The sequence below is a fragment of the Lutra lutra genome, chromosome 13 (assembly GCF_902655055.1).
Source record: "Lutra lutra chromosome 13, mLutLut1.2, whole genome shotgun sequence".
In the NCBI taxonomy this organism is placed as follows: domain Eukaryota; kingdom Metazoa; phylum Chordata; class Mammalia; order Carnivora; family Mustelidae; genus Lutra; species Lutra lutra.
Genome location: NC_062290.1, coordinates 65,735,728 through 65,758,659, shown reverse-complemented (window position 1 = coordinate 65,758,659; position 22,932 = coordinate 65,735,728).

Genomic DNA, 22,932 nt, shown 5'->3' with positions numbered 1-22,932 from the left:
CTTTTATTAATTATTCATTGCTTGAGTCTTCAAAAAAACTAATTTTTTATTGACCAAGTGGTACTAAATCCTTCAAATCCCATCTCAGTCCTCTACTAGCATAATAACAGTTTTGTCTTAGCTCTTCAAATTTACATGTATTTATATAAGCTCTTCAAATATATAAGCTCTTCAAATTTATATATATACATTTTTTATCTTTCCTCGCAAGATTTTTTGAGAATTTTTTAAATTGAAGTACAATTAACATACAATGTTACATTGGCTTCAGGTGTAGAATATAGTGATTCAACATTTTTATACATTATAACTCAGAGCTTATCATGATAAGTGTGCTCTTAATCCCTTTTATCTATTTCACCCATTTCCCTCCACCCACAACCTCCCCTCTGGCAACCACCAGTTTGTTCTCTAATATGTAAGAATTTGGCTTTTTGTTTGTCTCTTTTTTTCTTTATTTATTTCTTCAGTCTCTTAAATTCTACATATGAGTGAAATATGATATTTGTTTTTCTCTGACTGACTTAGTTCACTTAGCATATATCCTCTAGATCTACCCGTGTTGTCACAGATGGCAAGCTCTCATTCTTTTTCATGGCTGGGCAATATTCATTGTATAGATACACCACACCATCTTTTTCCATTCATCTATTGATGGATACCTGGGTAGCTTCCATATCTTGGCTACTATAAATAACACTGCAATAAACATGAGAGTGCATATATCTTTCAAATTAGTGTTTCGTATTCTTTGGATAAATATCCATAGTAGAAGTCTTGGATCATATGCTAATTCTATTTTTAATTTTTTGAGGAACTTCCACACTATTTCTCATGGTGGCAGCACCAGTTTGCATTCCCACCAACAGTGAAAAAGGGCTCCATTATTTCCACATCCTCACCAACTCTTGCTATTTCTTGACTTTTTGATTCTAGCCATTCTAACAGGTGTGAGGTAATATCTCATTGTGGTTTTCATTCACATTTCCCTGATTATTAGTGATGTTGAGCATCTTTTCTCATGTCTGTTGGCCATTTGTATGTCTTCTTTGGAAAAATATCTATTCAGGTCCTCTGCCTGGAATCTGCTAATAGGATTCTGTGGGGGTTTGGGTATTGAGTTGTATAAGTTCTTTATGTATTTTGGATACTAACACTTTATGGATATATCATTTACAAATATCTTCTCCCATTCAGTAGGTTGCCTTTTTTGTTTTGTTGACTGTTTCCTTCACTGTGCAGTAGCTTTTTATTTTGTTGTAGTCCCAATAGTTTATTTCTGCTTTTGTTTCCTTTGCCTGAGAAGACATATCTAGAAAATTGTTTCTACAGCCAATGTCAAAGAAATCACTACCTATTTTTTCTTCTAGGAGTTTTATGGTTTCAGGTCTTACATTTAGGTCTTTAATCTGTTTTGAGTTTATTTTTGAGTATGGTGTGAGAAAGTGGTCCAGTTTCATTCTTTTGCACGTAGCTGTCCAGTTTTCCCAACATTATTTGTTGTAAAGACTCTCTTTTCCCCATTGTATATTCTTGCCTCCTTTGTCATAGATTCATTGGCCATATAAAAGTGGGCTTATTTCTGGGCTCTCTATTCTGTTCCATTGATTTATGTGTCTATTTTTATGCCGGTAACATACTGTTTTATTTTTTTTTAATTTAATTTATTTATTTGACAGACAGTGATCACAAGTAGGCAGAGAGGCAGGCAGAGAGAGAGAGAGAGAGGAAGCAGGCTCCCCACTGAGCAGAGAGCCTGATGCGGGACTTGATCCCAGGACCCTGAGATCATGACCTGAGCCGAAGGCAAAAGCTTAACCCACTGAGCCACCCAGGTGCCCCTAACATACTGTTTTAATTACTACAGCTTTGTACTATATCTTGACACTTGGGGATGTGATACCTCCAGCTTTGTTCTTCTTTCTCAACATTTCTTTGTGTGTTTGGAATCCTTTGTGGTTATATAAATTTTATTGTTCCAGTTCTGTGAACTCAGATGATGATTTTTAATAGGCATAGCCCTTCCTACTCAAAGTTCCAATTATATCAGTTATATATATGATATATAATTACATATAATAGCATAATTATAATTATATCTAATATTATATGCACAAACATACCACCAATTATATTAAAAGATATTAACAGAGTTATATGCAGTGCCCATATACAGTTTCAGGTGTGTCTAATACATACAAATATTAAGAATTCTTAATCAATTTCAGTTTGCTGTCATCAAATTCCTTTACTTCCACTTATTCAAAAAATATTTTCTGTATGACTCTTAGACACTTAGAATATAAACAAGAATAATAAGACAGAAACAATTCCTAGCACATGACCATTGATTTAATTCCTTTTTCTTAATAGGCAAGCAAAGCTTCGGTTACACTTGCTTGCCTATCTAACCTTGCAATAATTTAGAATTCTTCCACATGGACAGAATTTAAAAGGCCCACAAAGCTTATCTCAGCTTGATTTCAGGTGGATTATCAGCTCCTATTTCTGCAGCACTGGAGCCCCCTTCTTTGTTACTCAGGGATTGTTATAGGTTCATATCTAGAAAGCATGGGCCACACCTAAATTACTTTAGGTGATCATTATGGCATTCTTCTTTCCTTGCTAATTTTTCCTGACTCCAAGTGTCCTTTCTTAGTGCCAGCTGGATTTTTCCAAGTGTCCTTCAGCTTCCCATTCTGCACTTCAATTTATCACTTTATTGTTGCCTTACTATTTCTGCCACAGTGGAATTGAGGCATGCTTTCATTTCATATAGTGGGTCTGCATTTAACTGGCTAGAATTTGTGGGTTAGCAAAGTTGTCAAGCTGTCACAATTATACTTCATCACCCTTAAGGCTCCCATCAGTTAAAATATTGTGTTAGTTATAGGTGTTGAAATGTTCAGTAAGTTTTTGTTCCTTTTGACTTTCTGCAATCATTTCCTACAGTGATTTAGGGTGAAGTTAGCCTAGGGTAGGTATTTGTAGCAATAAAGCAATGTCCTCTGAAAGATTTGCTGGTTCCTTACCTGTTTATTTCTGCTCTCACATTGAGTACTGAAATATAATCACCCTTTATCAGAACACTTGTTCCCCCATTTATGATGAGCTAGTCTTTTACAGGGTATGACAGAGCCTATGTGAAAATTCCTTGTAGGCAGAGTTTTAGACAACTACAATCTTAAAAGATTTCCCAAACACAGTTCCAAGAAAACCCGTTGTTTCTGGCTGTAATGTTTGTACTTTTGAACTCTGCAGTGTTTGTACAGTCGCAGTAAGTGACATATAGCAATATCTGTCTTTTCCATGAAGGGTAGAACATGCTAGACTAATTCAAGAATCATGTTTTAGGGTTTACATGTATTACATTCTATGCTTTTCCCTTGTACCTGAAACCTAGTCACCAGGAACTGCCCATATTCCAGACTAAGAGAAAATGAGTATGTTATTAGAGAGATCAAGGTAAAATCTGTGATCAGATAGATGTCCTGGGAGATATTCACCAATAACGAATTGTGGATGTGTGCTCTCTTATGCCTACTTCTTTGGGATGTGTGTTGCCTTTTTGCTTCTTCAAAAAGAAGGTAGTCAACTCTAGACTGTCCAATATGCCTGTTTTCACCCAACACCTGACTTTATCACGCCCTTCTCATACATTCTGTGATTAAAGGCTTGACCATATCTCAGCCTTATACTAACAGTTTTAAAAGGTAGCTCCCAAATTTGCAGGACTATGAAACTGGATCTAGTAAAATCTTTTTAATGAGTGAGAGAAATAAGATCCATATCTCAGCCAACCAGCAAAGATCCATCTTCTGACCTTTTTATCTGACTGCACTTTGTGAAATGGACCAGACTGACCTATGGACCCAGGCACTGTTGGATTTCAGGGACAGATAAGGAAAAGTCAAAGAGTGTAACCAACCCGAAATGTCTGTTCTGATAAATCTCCTAAACTTCTTCCTCTTTCAGTAGTAAATATAGAGTTTGTTACTTTGTTTTTGGGGGTAGGAGGAAGAACAGTGTCAAATTATTGTTTTCAATGGCCCCATCCTGCCACATATGCTCACTAGATAGTGAAAGGTTTAACTTTGTTTCCTGTCTACACTTTTAGATACTGTACCTTAAATTTACAAAATACCAGTGCAACCAATTAGAAAGTAAAAAAGAGAGATGATCATAAATTCTCTTCTTTTCACAAAGCTTTGAAAGAAGTAGTTCCTTAATGGATATATGGGGGTTTGATCTTCAGTGATTTAGACATCAGGCAGTGTGGTATAATAGCAAGAGCTTTGTTAGAAAAATGACTCTAGGGGCACCTGGGTGGCTCAGTGGGTTAAAGCCTCTGCCTTCAGCCCAGGTCATGATCCCAGGGTTCTGGGATCGAGCCCCGCATCAGGCTCTCTGCTCAGCGGGGAGCCTGCTTCCCTTCCTCTCTCTCTGCCTGCCTCTTTGCCTACTTGTGATCTCTGTCTGTCAAAGAAAGAAAGAAAGAAAGAAAGAAAGAAAGAAAGAAAGAAAGGTGACTCTAGAATCTGGGCTTCACACACTGTTACATTCCCATCTAATAATTTGGTGACCTCATCATGACATCTCTGAGCTCCAGATTCTCCTTTCTAAAAATGAGGAGATGTAGCTAATTGTCCTTTTGCAGTCTTTGGTTTTTGTTTTAATGGAAATACTTTTGTTGACTAGAGGGGAGGAGACAGAGCAACTGAACATGATCTAGAGTTTAGTCTGTACAGACGTGCCTGATTTGGAAATTTATTTTGTTGGGTTTCTTTTTCTCTTTCTTTCTCTCTTTTAACTTTTACTTTCTTTTTCTTTCTTTTATTCTTTTTTTTCACCCTTCCTTCCTTTCTTCCTTTCTTTTGATAAAATGGGCCATTTGGGGGATATCTGGGTGGCTCAGTCAGTTAAGCATCTGATGCTTGGTTTCAGCTCAGGTCATGATCTCAGGGTCCTGGGATCAAGCCCATCAGGCTCCCTGCTCACCAGAGAATTTGCTTGAGGATTCTCTCTTCCTCTCTCTTTGCCCCTCCCCCCAAGTATGCACGCACGTCCTCTCTCTTTCTAGAATAAGTAAATCTTTTTAAAAAATGAACTATTTGGATGAATTTCCTATATGGTTCTTAATGTATAAACTCAGTCCAATCGCCTGCCATGTTTATGGAAAAGCCTAATACTGAAAAATAATGAAAACTCAACAGAAGTCTTATAGAACAAGGAAGAAAACAGTCTAAATATTGTTCATCTCAGTTTACCCACAAGGTGGGATGTAATTTAACAATGGATTAGCAAAATTTGGATAGCAGAAGAGATATAGAAAGTAACTGTTAGATGAAGAGACTAGTTAGCAAAAACACAAAAATGGCAAGGTGGAGAATCTCCGAAGTGGAGAATGGTTTAATGGGAATGAAAGGTTAGAAATAGATAGTTTCAAGGGATCAGGCATAGAAAGAGACTATAGATATTTATATCTAATTAATAAATAATATAAATAAATACAAATAAATAAATAAATAAATAAATAAATTTACATCATATCTTTACATGTTACGTGGAATGATGGCCTCCCTAAAGTCCATGTCCTAATCTCTGGAACCTGTGAATATGCTATGTTATATGGCAAAGGGCGGTTTGTAGCTGTGATTAAATTAAGCATTTTTACATGGGGAGATTATCCTGGATTATAAAGCTGTGTCTAATATAATCACAGGAGTCCTTATAAGAGGCAGATAGGTCACAGAGAAAATGTGCTGATGGAAGCAGAGGTTCATAGTCAGAGAAAGATTTGACGATATTATCCTACTAGCTTTGAAGATGGATGGATATTGTCATTATCTGGCCATCTCCATTGTGAGCCTGCTACGAACTCTGTCAGATTCCCTAGCGCAACCTACCTTCCTTTCCTCTACCAGAGACCCATGCTTCTAAACTGCATGGCAAGGGCTGTCCTATTGCTGAAATGTCCTCTACAGAGGAAAAAAAAAAGCAATAAATTTTCTCTTTACTTGACTCAGTATCAAAACTATGAAGCCTACAACTATTTTTTTCTGAAAAAAAAATATTACTTTTCAAAGAAAAGGAAATTTAGTCAAACATTGAATATTCACTGTACTTGCACAAATAGAAGGTAAAATTACAAAGGCTCAAGTTTCCAATAAAGAGCAAAAGGATCCCCCAGCCCAGTGAAATCTGCAATATGTGGTGTAAGTTCCAAAATTAAGGCTCAATATTATGTGCTACCTAGACATCTGGTAAAATCAAAAGGGCCATGAATGGTCTAACTGCAAAGTCCCCTCCCAACTCTGCTCCATAAGATAAGGTTCCCTAACCAAAGGAACCAATACAGTTCCTGGTCACCCCTGAGTAGGGAGTTTCAGTTTCCTGCCAACCAACAGGCCAGTCACATCCTCCCAAAGGAACCAAGGAGTATCTCGCCCTCTTACTACTGCAAAGCCTATTTACCCTGTGTGGCTTGTATGGCTTTCAGTGTCCTCCTCCCCAGAACACAGGTATTTGTGATTAGTAAACTACCATCAAACTCATTTCTCCAGTGTCAAGTGCCATGTATTTGGCTATTCCATTACCCTAGAATAAGAATCTTTCCCTCACCAACAAAGTAAATAGAAGGCAATTAAAACATATCAAGAAAGAAGCTTCTTGAAAATGTTTACCATTCTCACGTATGTGACTTTTGTTCTGTTATTTTTTTCCCCCTCAGACTAGAGTTCTTGGGAGGATGTAGTATCTTATGAAATCTTCACAGTTGGATGTGGCTGAGTGGTGGGCTGGATCAGCAACAATGAACTCGGGGCTCCTCTCAGTTTGTTTCTCTCCAGTACACCAATATCCAGAGCTGCTGATCTCTGTTTTCTTCCCCTAAAACCTTTAAACAAAACACATAGAAAATATTATCATTGTTTTAATCAGCAAGCAAGTCCAAGTCAAGGATTTCTGGGAAGGTAGGTCCAGAGGATGCAGATCTCTGAGTACACTGATGAAAGAAATTTGTTCCTGGCAGGTGTTTTCCAAAGTTCCTAAGCCAGAATTAAAGTACCGTCAAATGATAACTTGAATGGGCATCTGTTCCATCTGTTTCTTTATGCCCTTAGAATAGGGGAATAAATTAAAGGGTGGTGTGGCAGGGTGCAAGTTGTCTCCAGCAGCCAGTCTTTAGCCATCACCTTGATTATGGGATAGAAATATAGCCTCTCAGTTGACAAACTAAATTTTCCAGGTTCCCTTGCTTTTCACGGTGAGTCTTCAAGGAAGTCTTTGTTAAAAAAAAAAAAAAAAAAAAAAAAAAAAAAGACATCCTACCTTTCTTCCCTCCATTTTCCTATATTTCTGCTGGCTGGAATATGACATGATGACTGGAGCTTGAGCAGCTGTTTTGAGCCATGAGACAGAATGCCAAGTATAACAGAGCACCAAAAGAAAAGAGAAGGTACATAGATTCCTGAAGACTATTAAGCCACCATATCAACCCTGAACTGCTTACATAGGAAAGAAAAATAAACTTCTCTCTTGTTTAAGCTACCTGTTATATGCAACTGAACTTAGTGCTAACTGATACAGGTGGTAGAGCTCGGACTGCTTTTCAGCCAATTTATATGAGTATATCCATGCTAAGTATTAAGTCATGAAATTCTTTTATTTGAGTTATGGGGACAAACTTCACCTAAAAATGTTGCTCAGCAACAGCAGGGGCAGGAAATTGAACCTGTGAATCTTGCTAGTCCAAACACGGACAACCCCTGGTGGGTTGTTGAGTGGACAAAGCTGATAGAAGTAAGAGTGCAATGTCATGGTCTTAGGCCCACCTGCTGTTTTGGAGGAGCCCAGCACTTGCAGGAGCAAGATGGCAGAGCAGATGGCAAGAACAAGGAGCACCGGTGACAACATTATCATGAGTGGTTGAAATTCAGGCTCTCTGCACCTACAGGTAGAATAGTCAGCCACCCTCAAAATGCTCAAAGTACAAGTACCAGGAACGTATTCACTATTCATTTAATGAAGAAGTCACTGAAATCATGTATGCGCTTTCCAAAATCAAATCATGGCTCAGACAGCAACATTTAATCAGTAAAAGCCATGACAGATAAAAGATCATACTGTTAACTTCTAAACAAATCAACACCTGATTTGTAAATTATTAAATTGGGTGAGTGATTTATGTAAACAGTTGTATGGTTTGGTACATATACATGTATATTTAACTTGAAGAATAAAAGGAATTTTAGATGCATTTTCATTTATACATTAATTCATATTACCGTGGCAGTTGTTGCATATTTTGAATACCATCCCTGATCATTCTCAGATAGAAGCAAGTCTTACTAAATTAGAATTTTGTACGAAGAGATGCTTTTCTGCTTTTCACACTCTAGACATCCAATTCCTGATGCCATTCAAGACCTACCCAGTGATGATTTGTCTATGTATAAAAATAGCTGAGGGATATATTACTTTTGGACTTCTTTTTTTTTTTTAAAGCACTTAGGATGAAATGACATCATTAAGTGAGAACAATAAAACACCTGCAATAAAAAAAAGAGCTATAAAGATATCACAATAAACATAAACTAGAAAACACTGTGATCTAACATTAATTCACAATCCATCTCTAGTAGGAACTGGTAAAACCATCAGCTAGGTGTTAGTAAGGGAAATGTGTCTCTTCTAATTTATCTTCTGTCTTGATTTCACCATAATGATTTTCCAGTTCTCTTTTTCCATGTTTTAAACTCTAACAATTTTGGGGCGCCTGGGTGGCTCAGTGGGTTAAGCCTCTGCCTTCGGCTCAGGTCATGATCCCAGGGTCCTGGAATCGAGCCCCACATTGGGCTCTCTGCTCAGCTGGGAGCCTGCTTTCCCCCTCTCTCTCTCCCTGCTTCTCTCCCTGTGATCTCTCTCTGTCAAATAAATAAATAAAATTTTTAAAAAATCTTTAAACTCTAACAACTTTAGAGATTGTTCAACTTGTATCAAGAACTTTAATAAAAATTGCAGAGAATTCTATCTCCTCTCAGTTGCTCTTTCCTCATACTTAATTAAAATATAGAGTACCAACTGTATTTGTTAAGATTTTTCTTTCTCTCAGTTATGATATTCAGAATTGTTATCCCCAGTTACTAAAAGCAGTGGCTTTCAAATACTAATCTTTTGGCCCAATGCATCAGAATCAATTTGAGAATTTGTTAAATATTCAGATTTCCAGACCATGCTCCCATAAAATATTCTAGGTGAGCCTAAGAAATTGTACTGAACAAGATCTCCAGCCCTAAAATCAAAATCACAGCCATATTTAAGAAACTGATATTCAGAGAAAGGCTGCCCTTGCTACTTGGTGAGAATGAAGCACTGCCCTGATTTTTTTCCATCTCCAATCAAGTTCTTTAGGATCTTCCCCTTACTACAACTATTGGGTCTGGAATGGGAAAGGGTTTTAAACATCAGTCTGAATTTTGTTAAGTAGATGTACTTTCCAGATTCAAACACAGTATGAAATCAATGTGGAAAAGTTTAATCCCTACAAGGCAGAAATTCGTATTGTGTATTTCTTCCTCAGAAACAACATCCCATACCTCCTGTGGTTGCAATCACCTCAGGGTTCACTGTGTATTGCACATTTTCAGGTAACCAACTTAGATAACTCTGGAAGAGAACAGTGAATAATTATTAGGAAAACTGTAGAATAACCAAATGAAAACAGAAAGAATCATGTCCAAGCATTGAAGAGGGCAGCAATCAGACAAAGCAAAATGAAACATTTTGATTCCAGTCAGATCTGAGCAGATAGGAATCTGAAGTCAGAGGAGCCAGTGAGTCAGGAATCCAACAAGTCCTACAAACTGAGACTCCTAAAACAGAAGTCTGAAGACAGCAGAGAATAGGAAACAGTTAAGTCCATGGTTTTAGGCAAGGCTGGAGAGATCAATAGAGTCTTAAAGGTCATGGCAGGTTCAGAATCCAACAGCTTCAAGAATTTGAAGTAGTGGCATTCATGAGTAGAAACACTAAAGAAGCTCTGAGCCCAAGGCAGTGAGTGGTTTTCTTTGTTCACGTTGTTCTCTACCTCCTGTTGCAGGCACGTGGCCCGAGACCAGAAGTGTGTAATCACTGACAGGATGATTAGAGATTGAAAGGTACACTGTGTACCTGACTGAAGTAAGGACAGAAGTGTGACAATTACTGAAAGCTCTTCAACATTAAAAGTGCCCAGCAGGCAAGTCATTCCTCTGTGTTTATTAATCCCTTCCTTGTACCTCACAATGTACAAAGGCAAGTTCTGGTCCCTGCCTGCTATATGTTTACAAAGTATAAAAGACCTTGGAAAATCTTCAGTCTCTCAAGCAACTTAATTCTTCATTAGCTTTCCAAAAGTCCTGTTCAGGAGGTCGGACTCAGTTCTGTTCTAGAAATTAAAATATTCTAACTAGTGAAAGATTTTTAGCATCCATGTGAATAAGAAAATGGAAGATGTTAGTGGGAAGCATGGAGTGCTCAGCCTCCACCATAATGTGGGATAAAATAATAAATAAACAGTGACCTTGGATAAGTCATTTAACATCTTTAGGCATCAGTGTCCTCCATTATAAAATCTAAAGGATAACATTTGCCTAGAATACTTCATGAGATTGTGATGTAGTCAAAGTAAGTTAACATATAACAAAGCATTTGAGAAGAAAAATCACTATAATATCATTATTAATTATATTCATTATATTTCTTTGGCCAGTATTTTAATTGGATATATTTACATGAGTATGTTATTGCAAATAATCACATCTTAATAACACTCAGTGAACAAAAACATTCATAAAATGGATCCACAAGCCCAACAGTTACATATTTTTTTTAAAGATTACCATAAGAAAATCCCACACCAGAGAAGGAGAAAATATAATCAGAATTTAACATTGTTTCTTATTGTCATATGTATTTCCTTCTTCCTTAAAAGGAATTTCACAAAAACATCAGACAAAATTATAAGCAGTGTTAATGAGGTGCCAGTGGATATTTACAATTAAATAGGTGGTTAGTTCTGCTTTTGACAAGCAAATTCCCAAGAAATATATGGACATAGAAGCAGTAGAGCATCTCAAGGAAACATACCATTGCTGGCTAGCTTTCTTTTCTGCACTCCAACAGAGGACTCTATTGGACTACTATAATCGTGAGAAGAACCTCTAGTCTTCCTACCCAAATGATTCTGAAAGACTTGGAACCAAGTAGGCTGAAAGTCTTTGCTTATTTCTATAAGCAATTGTCAAGTGCAAATTTTATACTCTTACCTTCTTGCCTCCTTACCCCTCCAATGCAAGTAAAGACCAATAAGTAGCTTATGAACTAATGAAAATTAAAAGAGGAGCTAAAGAACTTATAACAGTGCCTAGAATATAGCTGGCATAGTCTTCATATCCCGACATGCTCTCAGTGCTTTCACGACAGAAATGTAGCTCACATGTGGGAAATGAAAAATTATACTGAGAAATGACAGCTGAAAGTACTTCATCCTTAGCCCTCTAAAAACTACTTGCTAGACATTTTGCCCTGTAGAGTATCTTAGAATAGCTGTTGGTGATATAGTCAACAAATTTATGCCTAATTAATAATACTTTACATCAAATTCTTACTGTTGAAATGATAGGTGTGAGTTCTGTATCCTGATTGGACCCCTGACTCATAGAAATATAGATGGCATTTAAGCCATGAGGCAAAATGACATCACCAAATAGTGAATATAGATAAAGAAGGCAAGAGTTCAAAGAAGTGAGCTTTGGAGCACTCCAACTAATTTAGAGTTTCAGGGCAAAAGAAGAAAACAGAAAGAAAAGACAGAAAAGAATTAACAACTAGTGAGTTAGAAGGAAAGTTACATGATATGATACTCTAGAAGACAAGTAAAAATAGTCTTTCAAGGGAGGGTCATTGGTTACCTTTTAGGGGTTGGGGAAAATGCTGATTGGTATGTGTTTTAAAGATATCAGAAATGATTATCTTGATGTCAGGTAAAGTTGAATTCAAGGGAGAATGCATAAATTATAAAACTAGGGTACTTTGGGGGTGCCTGGCTGACTCAGTTGGAAGAGCATGTGCTCTCAAATTTGGGGTCATAAGTTTGAGCCCCAAATTGAGTGTAGAGATCAATGAAAACAATAAACTTTAAAAAAATAAGGTGTTTTCCAATTATACGATCCACAATTTATATTGAAAGAGCAACAGTTATTAACATATGCACCAAATAACATTTATAAAGCAAAAATCACAAAAGATACAAAGATCAATAGATCAGTATTCAAAATAATGGGTTTCCATTTTTTCTCTTAGCTTATGACAGATCAAATGGACAAGTATACATTTATTAAAAACTATCAAAAGTGAAAAATGTATGTAATTGATATAAATATAAAATTCTATACTTTGAATATAAGTAATAGACCTTCTTTAAGTGTTAATGCAACAGTCACAAAAATTGATTATAGAGACAATCACTAAGCAAACTTTTAATAAATTCCAAAATTTAGGAGAAATACAGGCAACATTCTCTGATCATAACAAAACCAAGAACAAAAATTCCTCCAACTGGGGTGTTACACTAGTGTTTCTCATCCATATTTCTAGTATCTCTACTTTTGTCATTCCAGAACACAGTAGGATTGTGTTCCCCTACACCCCTGAATTTAGATATGGTGATGTGACTTGAATTAGCCAATAAAATGTGAGCAGGCATTTTTAAGGTGCTGTTCTCTATTCCTCTCCAACCTATGCTACAGTGACTGGCAACATTTCAGATGGTTCTGGGTAAGCATTGACTGAGCACAGTCTTCATTTGACCCTAATGAACATGAAGTTAGTGTTAACCTATGCTATATTGACTGATACAAACACTTGACTAAAAAAATCCTAATTAAAATTATACAACATCTATAAAAAAGATAATAAAAACATTATATCAAAGCCTATAAAAATGTACTTTTTAAAAGCTATGATTTAAGTAAACATTAAAATATATAAGAAAGGCCTTTCTTCTAGAACACTGACATTAATATGACCCACTTTTAAAACTTGCAGTCTCTCTTCCTCCCTCTTCCAAAATTCACAATTCCAGGAAAAGAAACCCAATTGGCCCAGCTTGAGTGAGTTATATAACAAAAAGTGGGGATTCAACAGCACAGCCATGGCCTTTTAGGCTTTTGATGCCCTCCTTTGTGTTTTGAGGCTATTTCCAGATGGGAAAAATTATTTTATTACATTTCACTGCTTGGCCACCTGCTGCTTACAATGACTCAACTCTGTTGACTGTTCCTGATCTTAGCGGAAAAGCTTTCAGTTTTTCTCCATTGAGAATGATATTTGCAGTGGGTTTTTCATAGATGGCTTTAATAATATTGAGGTATGTGCCCTCTATCCCTACACTTTGAAGAGTTTTGATCAGGAAGGGATGCTGTACTTTGTCAAATGCTTTTTCCACATCTATGGAGAGTATCATATGGTTCTTGTTCTTTCTTTTATTAATGTGTTGTTTCACATTATTGATTTGCGGATGTTGAACCATCCTTGCAGCCCTGGAATAAATCCCACTTGGTCGTGGTGAATAATCCTTTTAATGTACTGTTGAATCCTATCGGCTAGTATTTTAGTGAGAATTTTTGCATCTGTGTTCATCAAGGATATTGGTCTGTAGTTCTCTTTTTTGATGGGATCCTTGTCTGGTTTGGAGATCAAGGTGATGCTGGCCTCATAAAATGAGTTTAGAAGTTTTCCTTCCATTTCTATTTTTTGGAACAGTTTCAGGAGAATAGGAATTAGTTCTTCTTTAAATGTTTGGTAGAATTCCCCTGGGAAGCCGTCTGGCCCTGGGCTTTGGTTTGTTTGCAGATTTTTGATGACTGTTTCAATCTCCTTACTGGTTATGGGTCTGTTCAGGCTTTCTATTTCTTCCTGGTTCAGTTGTGGTAGTTTATATGTCTCTAGGAATGCATCCATTTCTTCCAGATTGTCAATTTTGTTGGCGTAGAGTTGCTCATAGTATGTTCTTATAATTGTCTGTATTTCTTTGGTGTTCGTTGTGATCTCTCCTCTTTCATTCATGATTTTATTGATTTGGGTCCTTTCTCTTTTCTTTTTGATAAGTCTGGCCAGGGGTTTATCAATCTTATTAATTCTTTCAAAGAACCAGCTCCTAGTTTCCTTGATTTGTTCTATTGTTTTTTTGGTTTCTATCTCATTGATTTCTGCTCTGATCTTTATGATTTCTCTTCTCCTGCTGGGTTTAGGGTTTCTTTCTTGTTCTTTCTCCAGCTCCTTTAGATGTAGGGTTAGGTTGTGTACCTGAGGCCTTTCTTGTTTCTTGAGAAAGGCTTGTACCGCTATATATTTTCCTCTCAGGACTGCCTTTACTGTGTCCCACAGATTTTGAACCATTGTGTTTTCATTATCATTTGTTTCCATAAATTTTTTCAATTCTTCTTTAATTTCCTGGTTGACCCATTCATTCTTTAGAAGGATGCTGTTTAGTCTCCATGTATTTGGGTTCTTTCCAAATTTCCTCTTGTGATTGAGTTCTAGCTTCAGAGCACTGTGGTCTGAAAATATGTAGGGAATGATCCCAATCTTTTGATACCAGTTGAGACCTGATTTAGTACCCAGGATGTGATCTATTCTGGAGAATGTTCCATGTGCACTAGAGAAGAATGTGTATTCTGTTGCTTTGGGATGAAATGTTCTGAAAATATGTGTGATGTCCATCTGGTCCAGTGTGTCATTTAAGGCCTTTATTTCCTTGTTGATCTTTTGCTTGGATGATCTGTCCATTTCAGTGAGGGGAGTATTAAAGTCCCCTACTATTATTGTATTATTGTTGATGTGTTTCTTTTATTTTGTTATTAATTGGTTTATATAGTTGGCTGCTCCCACGTTAGGGGCATAGATATTTAAAATTGTTAGATCTTCTTGTTGGACAGATCCTTTGAGTATGATATAGTGTCCTTCCTCATCTCTTATTATAGTCTTTGGCTTAAAATCTAATTGATCTGATATAAGGATTGCCACTCCTGCTTTCTTCTGTTGTCCATTAGCATGGTAACTTCTTTTCCACTCCCTCACTTTAAATCTGGAGGTGTCTTCGGGTTTAAAATGAGTTTCTTGTAGGCAACATATAGATGGGTTTTGTTTTTTTATCCATTCTGATACCCTGTGTCTTTTGATTGGGGCATTTAGCCCATTAACATTCAGGGTAACTATTGAGAGATATGAATTTAGTGCCATTGTATTGCCTGTAAGGTGACTATTACTGTATATTGTCTCTGTTCCTTTCTGATCTACTACTTTTAGGGTCTCTCTTTGCTTAGAGGACCCTTTCAATATTTCCTGTAGAGCTGGTTTGGTGTTTGCAAATTCTTTCAGTTTTTGTTTGTCCTGGAAGCTTTTAATCTCTCCTTCTATTTTCAATGATAGCCTAGCTGGATATTGTGTTCTTGGCTGCATGTTTTTCTCGTTTAGTGCTCTGAATATATCATGCCAGCTCTTTCTGGCCTGCCAGGTGTCTGTGGATAAGTCTGCTGCCAATCTAATATTTTTACCACTGTATGTTACAGACTTTTTTCCCAGGCTGCTTTCAGGATTTTCTCTTTGTCACTAAGACTTGTAAATTTTACTATTAGGTGACGGGGTGTGGACCTATTCTTATTGATTTTGAGGGGGGTTCTCTGAACTCCTGGATTTTGATGCTTGTTCCCTTTGCCATATTGGGGAAATTCTCTCCAATAATTCTCTCCAATATACCTTCTGCTCCCCTCTCTCTTTCTTCTTCTTCTGGAATCCCAATTATTCTAATGTTGTTTCGTCTTATGGTGTCACTTATCTCTCGAATTCTCCCCTCGTGGTCCAGTAGCTGTTTGTCCCTCTTTTGCTCAGCTTCTTTATTCTCTGTCATTTGGTCTTCTATATCGCTAATTCTTTCTTCTGCCTCATTTATCCTAGCAGTGAGAGCCTCCATTTTTGCTTGCACCTCATTAATAGCTTTTTTTATTTCAACTTGGTTAGATTTTAGTTCTTTTATTTCTCCAGAAAGGGCTTTTATATCTCCTGAGAGGGTTTCTGTAATATCTTCCATGCCTTTTTTGATCCCGGCTAGAACCTTGAGAATCGTCATTCTGAACTCTAGATCTGACATATTACCAATGTCTGTATTGATTAGGTCCCTAGCCTTTGGTACTGCCTCTTGTTCTTTTTTTTGTGGTGAATTTTTCTGCCTTGTCATTTTGTCCAGATGAGAGTATATGGAGGAGCAAGTAAAATACTAAAAGGGTGGCAACAACCCCAGGAAAATATGCTTTAGCCAAATCAGAAGAGATCCCAAATCGTGAGGGGGGAGAAAAGGGATAAAAAGAGGTTCAAAAAGAAAAGAAAAAAAAATGAAACAATTAAAAGAAGAAAACCAATAAAGAAAAAATATAAAAATATATATGTATTAGATAAACTAGTTAAAAAAAGTTAAAAAAGAAAAGGGTAAAAGTTAAAAAAAATTTAGCAGAAGAAGAGAAAAAAAATTGAAAAAGAAAAAAAAATTAAATTAACTGCAAGGCTAAAGAATCATGGGGAGAAAGCCATGAGTTCCATGCTTTGCTTTCTCCTCCTCTGGAATTCCGCTGCTCTCCTTGGTATTGAAACTGCACTCCTTGGTAGGTGAACTTGGTCCTGGCTGGGTTTCTTGTTGATCTTCTGGGGGCGGGGCCTGTTGTAGTGATTCTCAAGTGTCTTTGCCCCAGGCGGAGTTGCACCACCCTTACCAGGGGCCGGGCTGAGTAATCCGCTTGTGTTCGCTTTCTGGAGCTTTTGTTCCCTGAGCTCTTTCCGTAGAGTTCCGGAGGGCAGGAATGAAGATGGCCGCCTCCCAGTCTCCGGCCCAGAGGAGCTGAGAGCCTGGGGCCCCACTCCTCAGTGCTCCCTCAGAGAACAGCGCCCAATTACTCCCGTCACCCTGGCCTCCGGCCGTGCTCCGAGCTGACTGAGCCTGCGACCGGTTCAAGGTAACCCCGAGCTTAGAGCTCACGCCTCAGCTCTGTTTCTGTAGCCGGCTTCCCCGTTCTAATACCTGTAAGCTCTGCGACACTCAGACACCCCTGATCCTTATGTGACCCTGCGGGACCTGATGCCATGCTGACCCCGTGTGGGCTTCACCCCGGTTAAGCCTCTAGAGCGATGTCCCTTAGCAGAACAGGCTTTTAAAAGTCCTTATTTTGTGCTCCATTGCTCCGCCGCTTGCCGGGAGCCGGCCCCTCCCCCCACGGTCTATCTTCCCGTCGCTTTGGATTCATTTCTCCGCCAGTCCTACCTTTCAGAAAGTGGTTGATTTTCTGTTTCTAAAATTGCTGTTCTTCTTCTCTTCGATCTCCCGTTGGATTTATAGGTGTTTACAATCTTTAGATAAGCTTTCTAGCTGATCTCCCGCTACCTGGAGTAGTCTCAGCCTGCTACTTCTCCGCCATCTTGACTCCTCCTCCAGAAGAAGGATGTTTAACCAACTGAGCCAGCCAGGTGCCCCAGATCCTGGACTTTGTAAAAAATGACACCAAGATACGGTTTCTAGTTGGAAGATTACTACATGATGTTCTACTGTCTCTGACTGAGGAAGTACTTGGCATTAGTGATACATGTCCAGTGCACAGGACTATCACTTGAAAAAGAAAGTTAATAATATACATTGAAAACTATGTTTTCTATCAGAATTGTCATGAATTCTGAACTAAGAATCTAGAAATGTATAAAGTTTTATAATGATGCTGATGTGTTGTATATATACCATACAAAGAGAAATAATGTTTATGGAGAAAAATATGAGGAGAAGTGACATATATTTCTTTGAATTAATCAGTTGAGGCATTTTGGTCCAACTTCTTTTGGCATGGTTGTTTGTATGTCCTATCTTTTAGAGCCACCACAAATGTCTGGTGCAGGTTTCCTTGTCCACTCCATCCAAACAGAGGATTTTCATCCAACTTGACTCTTGCCTTTGACAGGACAAAAGCCAATTTAATTGAGTAAGACCCACTCTCTAAGCAGCTTCCAGAAGCAGAATTATGTACTCCATGAGGAGTCATGGACATCACTAAAGCCTCTTCAATGGCAAGAGCAAGGGAGAAAAAGAACATCCAGATGGCTATGCTGGAAGTCTTTTCTCTCTTCTGGATCTATCCAGGGATGGATTCTGGTCAGCTGAATGCTACTGGACTCCTTTCAAGGCATTAAATGTAATTAGCTGTTAATTGTTATCGTTAAAGGACTCTGCTGAGTGGCTATCAGGGCACCATCTGGACAGCTCATCACATTCACTGGGGAAACCCTGAAATCTCCATCCAAAAATGTGTGTGTCACTTGAAGACATTTACAATACCTGTCAAAAACCTTTGTACCCAGTGGGAAACTTGTTCACAGATGGTTGATATTAAAGACAGAAATGCTCTTTTGTGGGTCAAAATTTCACTTTATTTGCTCTTTAAAGCAGTCAGTTTTGAGTGAGGATAAAGAGTAATATGTTTTCCTACATCTTTAACAATGCCACCTATATCATCTGGGCATTTGGTTGCAAACAACAGAAAATGACACAGTCTAAAGTACAAAGAGAATTTATTGGAATGATATTGGAAGACTGGAGGACCAGGCTTATAAATTTGACAGGGACCAAGTGAGTTTTGGAGAGCTATGCAGAAGGTAACCAGGGAAGGTCACACAACTCCAATAGCCATTGAATTGTGTCATCACTTGCTCAAGATTTGGAGTCTTACAAGATAACACCTGTTGGCCAAGCCCATGTCTGATTTTACTGGGATAAAGAGAGAAAGGGGACATATCTCCTTCACTTCATACAGTAGAAGTGGTAGCTACTGCCTTCAAGTAAACGGTCTCTTTTGCATACAAGAATATAACTAGGAAGCATGCCTGGAAGCCAAACATCTCTCACATGGCAAATGTTTACGTTACTTTAACCACAAATCAAATGTGGCATATATGACACCTGGAAAAAAACTTTCTTCCAGTTATATTTGGAAAATCATTCCTGACCCAATCATTAACCAAATCTAAATGCACATGTTATTAAGAAGGTATTATGGGGGGTGGGGGTGCCTGGGTGGCTCAGTTGGTTAAGTGTTGCCTTTGGCTCAGGTCATGATCCCAGAGTCCTGGGATCAAGACCCATACTGGACTCCCTACCTAGTATGCTCCCTGCTTCTCCCTCTGCCTCTGCTCCCCCTTCTTTTGCTTTCTCTCTGTGTCAAGTAAAAAAGAATAAAATCTTAAAGGGAAAAAAAGGAGATATTAGAGGGAAATCCTGGCAATTGTGGAGGAGTCAGTTCACTCCTTCCCTTTGAGATCAATATCATAAATCATCATCAATGTCATCAATATTAATATCATTCTGTTCTCCAGGATTAGCAACTGTAGACATCTCAGTAGACATTTTCATGATACATAATGTTATTTTTAAAGTTTCATTAATTTTTTTTTCACTTATTCAGTCCATATGCATCTGTTAAATTTTTTATGTGTCCCGGTGTATGGTGATGGTGGATGGACACGAAACAGTATTTAGTACTGTCTCTACCTCATCTAATTGGGAAAACAACATATATTTACCCCAAACAACTAGTGAATAATATAATATAAATTATATACTTTGATTAAGTCAATTAAAATTCTGAATATCCCAATGCTTTCTTAATATTCAGTTCCCAACATGTCTTTCTGGACTTGGAAAACAGATATGGCAGAAAAGCTAATTTTATTTTCTACCTCCCATCTGCTACAATAATATGCCAAAATGGTACCAATTTGCTCCTTTTACCCAGATATTTAGGAACATCCCATCTAGTTCTAGCAACTGACCTGCTCCTCCCTTTCCATCCAGTTCACTCCAGCTCATCCTTCAAGAGTCACTTCTGATGCACCTCCCACTGGAAGAATTTCCTGATATACACATGGATTAAGTATCTTTAATCTGTGTCCAGGATACTTTTCATACCCTAATCCCCCAGAAAATTCATCCCCAATCCTTTTCCCCTACTTCACTTCACCCACCTCTCAAAAAGAAGGAAGAATACCAATGAGGGTAAAGGACAAAATGGAATTCTCAGGGACATACATGTAAACCAGAATACCATGGGATGACATTTACCATTGGGGGTGGGGGTTGTGGATGACAGGATAATAAAGAGAATTTGAGGAGAGAAAATGCTGGCCCTTGGAAATTTGGCAGGGCCCAGAAATTCTAAACAAGTTAAATAATGACCTCTTTGCAGAATCCAACGTGTCTCTCTTCTTTAGCATGCTTAGCTGATTGTCAGCTGCCCTGTGGCAAGACCTGTGTCTCAGTGTCATCATTGCATCTCTGGGTGGAATAGATCGGAGAGGTGCGGGCTGTGCGCTTCTGTGGTGAAATCAAAGTGGCACTGGGGCTACTGGAAACTTCCTACAAAGTAGATGTATCAGTCGCAGTCACACTTATCAGTGATTTAATATAAAGAATTAATAGTGAGGTATTACAGAAATGGTAAATGCAAGAAGCAGCTACTGGCCTAGGGAACTAAGAACTTAGAAGCTTAGAAGGAAGGTCCTAAAGAACTGGGCATTCACCTCTAAAGGGGGCACTGCTAGCTGGCACTGGTACCTCAGGGTTCACAAGAAGATCCCTTGCAGAGCTGGGACCCAGACTTATGGGGAGGGACACAGCTGGTGAGTGTTAGTAATCTGGAAAGATTCAGTGAGGCTGGTCTAAGAAATATAAAAAAGGAAATGAAACCTGGAAGCCACCTGCTACTACTAGAACCAATGGCTGTGTTTAAATGAAGCACCACTGGGGTACCTGGGTGGCTCAGTCGGTTAAGCATCTGCCTTTGGCTCAGGTCATGATCCCAGGGTCCTGGGACAAAGCCCTGCATCAGGCTCCTTGCTCAGCGGGGATCCTGCTTCTCTATCTGCCCCTCCCCACTCTGATGTGCCCTCTCTCTCTCTCAAACAAATAAAATCTTTAAAAAAAAAAAAAAGAAGAAGCACCATTGCTAGCGTGGCCCTGATGAGATTAGGAGACCAAAAAGGAGCAGTCTCCTCTTCCATTCTCAGGCTTCCCATTCCTCTCTAGTTCCCTATCTTAATAGTGTCTACCAGGAGCCAGCTGGCAGAAGGGAACTGTGTAGCTTGCCCGATCCCAACCGCCAAAGCTGGGAGTTAAGCACTTCATAGTCAGTAGGGAAGGCCAGTGGGCAGGGAAGGAATATCTATAGTTAAAGTTAGGTGTCAATTCTTCTCCTTTGTAAATTTCAGACTCTCTCGAGTTTACATTTTCAACACTTCTGAAGCCATCCTAGACACGACCATAAACCTCACAATTGTACTTTTCATCAGACCTCGGACATGAACCACCTCATCCATCCATTAGAGAATGGCCTCTAAGTTGCCTCTAAATTGCCAACTTGTCCATTCTTTAAGTTATGTTGCTGATTTTTTTTGAAGTAACTAATTTCTTGCTGCTTCTTTCATCACTGTAATTACTGATCCAATTAGAAACACTTCTTAAAAATGCAAATTCCCCAGGATCAAGGAATTCTTGATCTTGTCTGCAAAGGTAGGGACCCATTCTACTCTGAAAACTTCTGACCTTTAGATAAAGAATTACAACACTGTAGAGGGAGTAATGAATCTGATCCATGGCAGTCACGAGCTGTCATCACATTTTGTTTTCATCACATTTATCAACTTCTGTTCTTAAAAAAAAAAAAAATGTAATCTCTGCTTGCCCTTCTCTAAGCATGATTAACCAATACAGACAAAAATGAAAGGTAAATTCTCCAGGAGCCTCATAAGACTATACTCCAGCTGAGCACAGTTTTATCAGTGAAATAAAGATAAATGGTTTTTTTCATACCTAAGCACAACATTGACTTAAAATCAACACTGCATAACTCTTTTAAAACTCTCCTGACAGTTCTACCCTGTAGCTTGGCCTTAAGCCTGTCTTGTCTTTATGGGCTATCAGATTTGTTCAGGAATCTCCAGCAAGCAAGAGCCCTCAGTACCTGCAGCTTAGTGATCCACGATGGAGGAAACATTCTTTCCTGGCTTTGAATGTACTAAGCAATTTCTCCCCCTCTGATTTTACAGCTGGTGTCCAGTTGGTCAGGGAAGCATATCTGCAATGAAAGGAAAATAGCCCTTGGGAAGTAACACGCACTGCTTAGAGTAAAACAACCAACAAAGGAGAGGTCCTATGTAGTTTATTCTTTCTCAATTTTTGGAAAATGTCTTTCACACATCCCTCAAAAATTAGGCAATATTAAATCATTTTTCAATATTAACTTTTACAATGACAGCCTTAGCCCTGTGTCAGAAACAGTAACCCTGAGTCTTAAAATTCAAAGATTTTTTTTTTTGCAATCTAGTAGGAATACATATTTTTTTTTTCATTCAGCATTTTAATTTAACCATGGAGAGGGGAGGGCCTATACCCCTTTCCCCTGAATTTGTGTGCACTCTGTGATTGCTTTAATGGACTCAAAATACTGCAGGACATAGGAAATGGACAGATAGTCTTCCTCACTTTCTGTCTTCTGGAACACTCCCTCTTTTTTAAAAATACATAGCAATGTGTAAGTTTAAAGTGTACAACATGCTGATTTGATACATTTCTATATTGCAATATGATTACCACCAAAGTATTAGCTACCATCTCCATCACATCACATACATATCATTTCTTATTTGTGGTAAGAACATTTAACTGTCAGCAGGCGTCCACTGTACAGGGTTCTGTCACCTCGTAGAAGATAGCATCCTTAAGACATTTTGAGGTTTTTAGTCGAACAGACTAGTAACCCCCTTTATTTTTGCCCCCTCACACCCGCACACACATATTTCCTGCTGTAT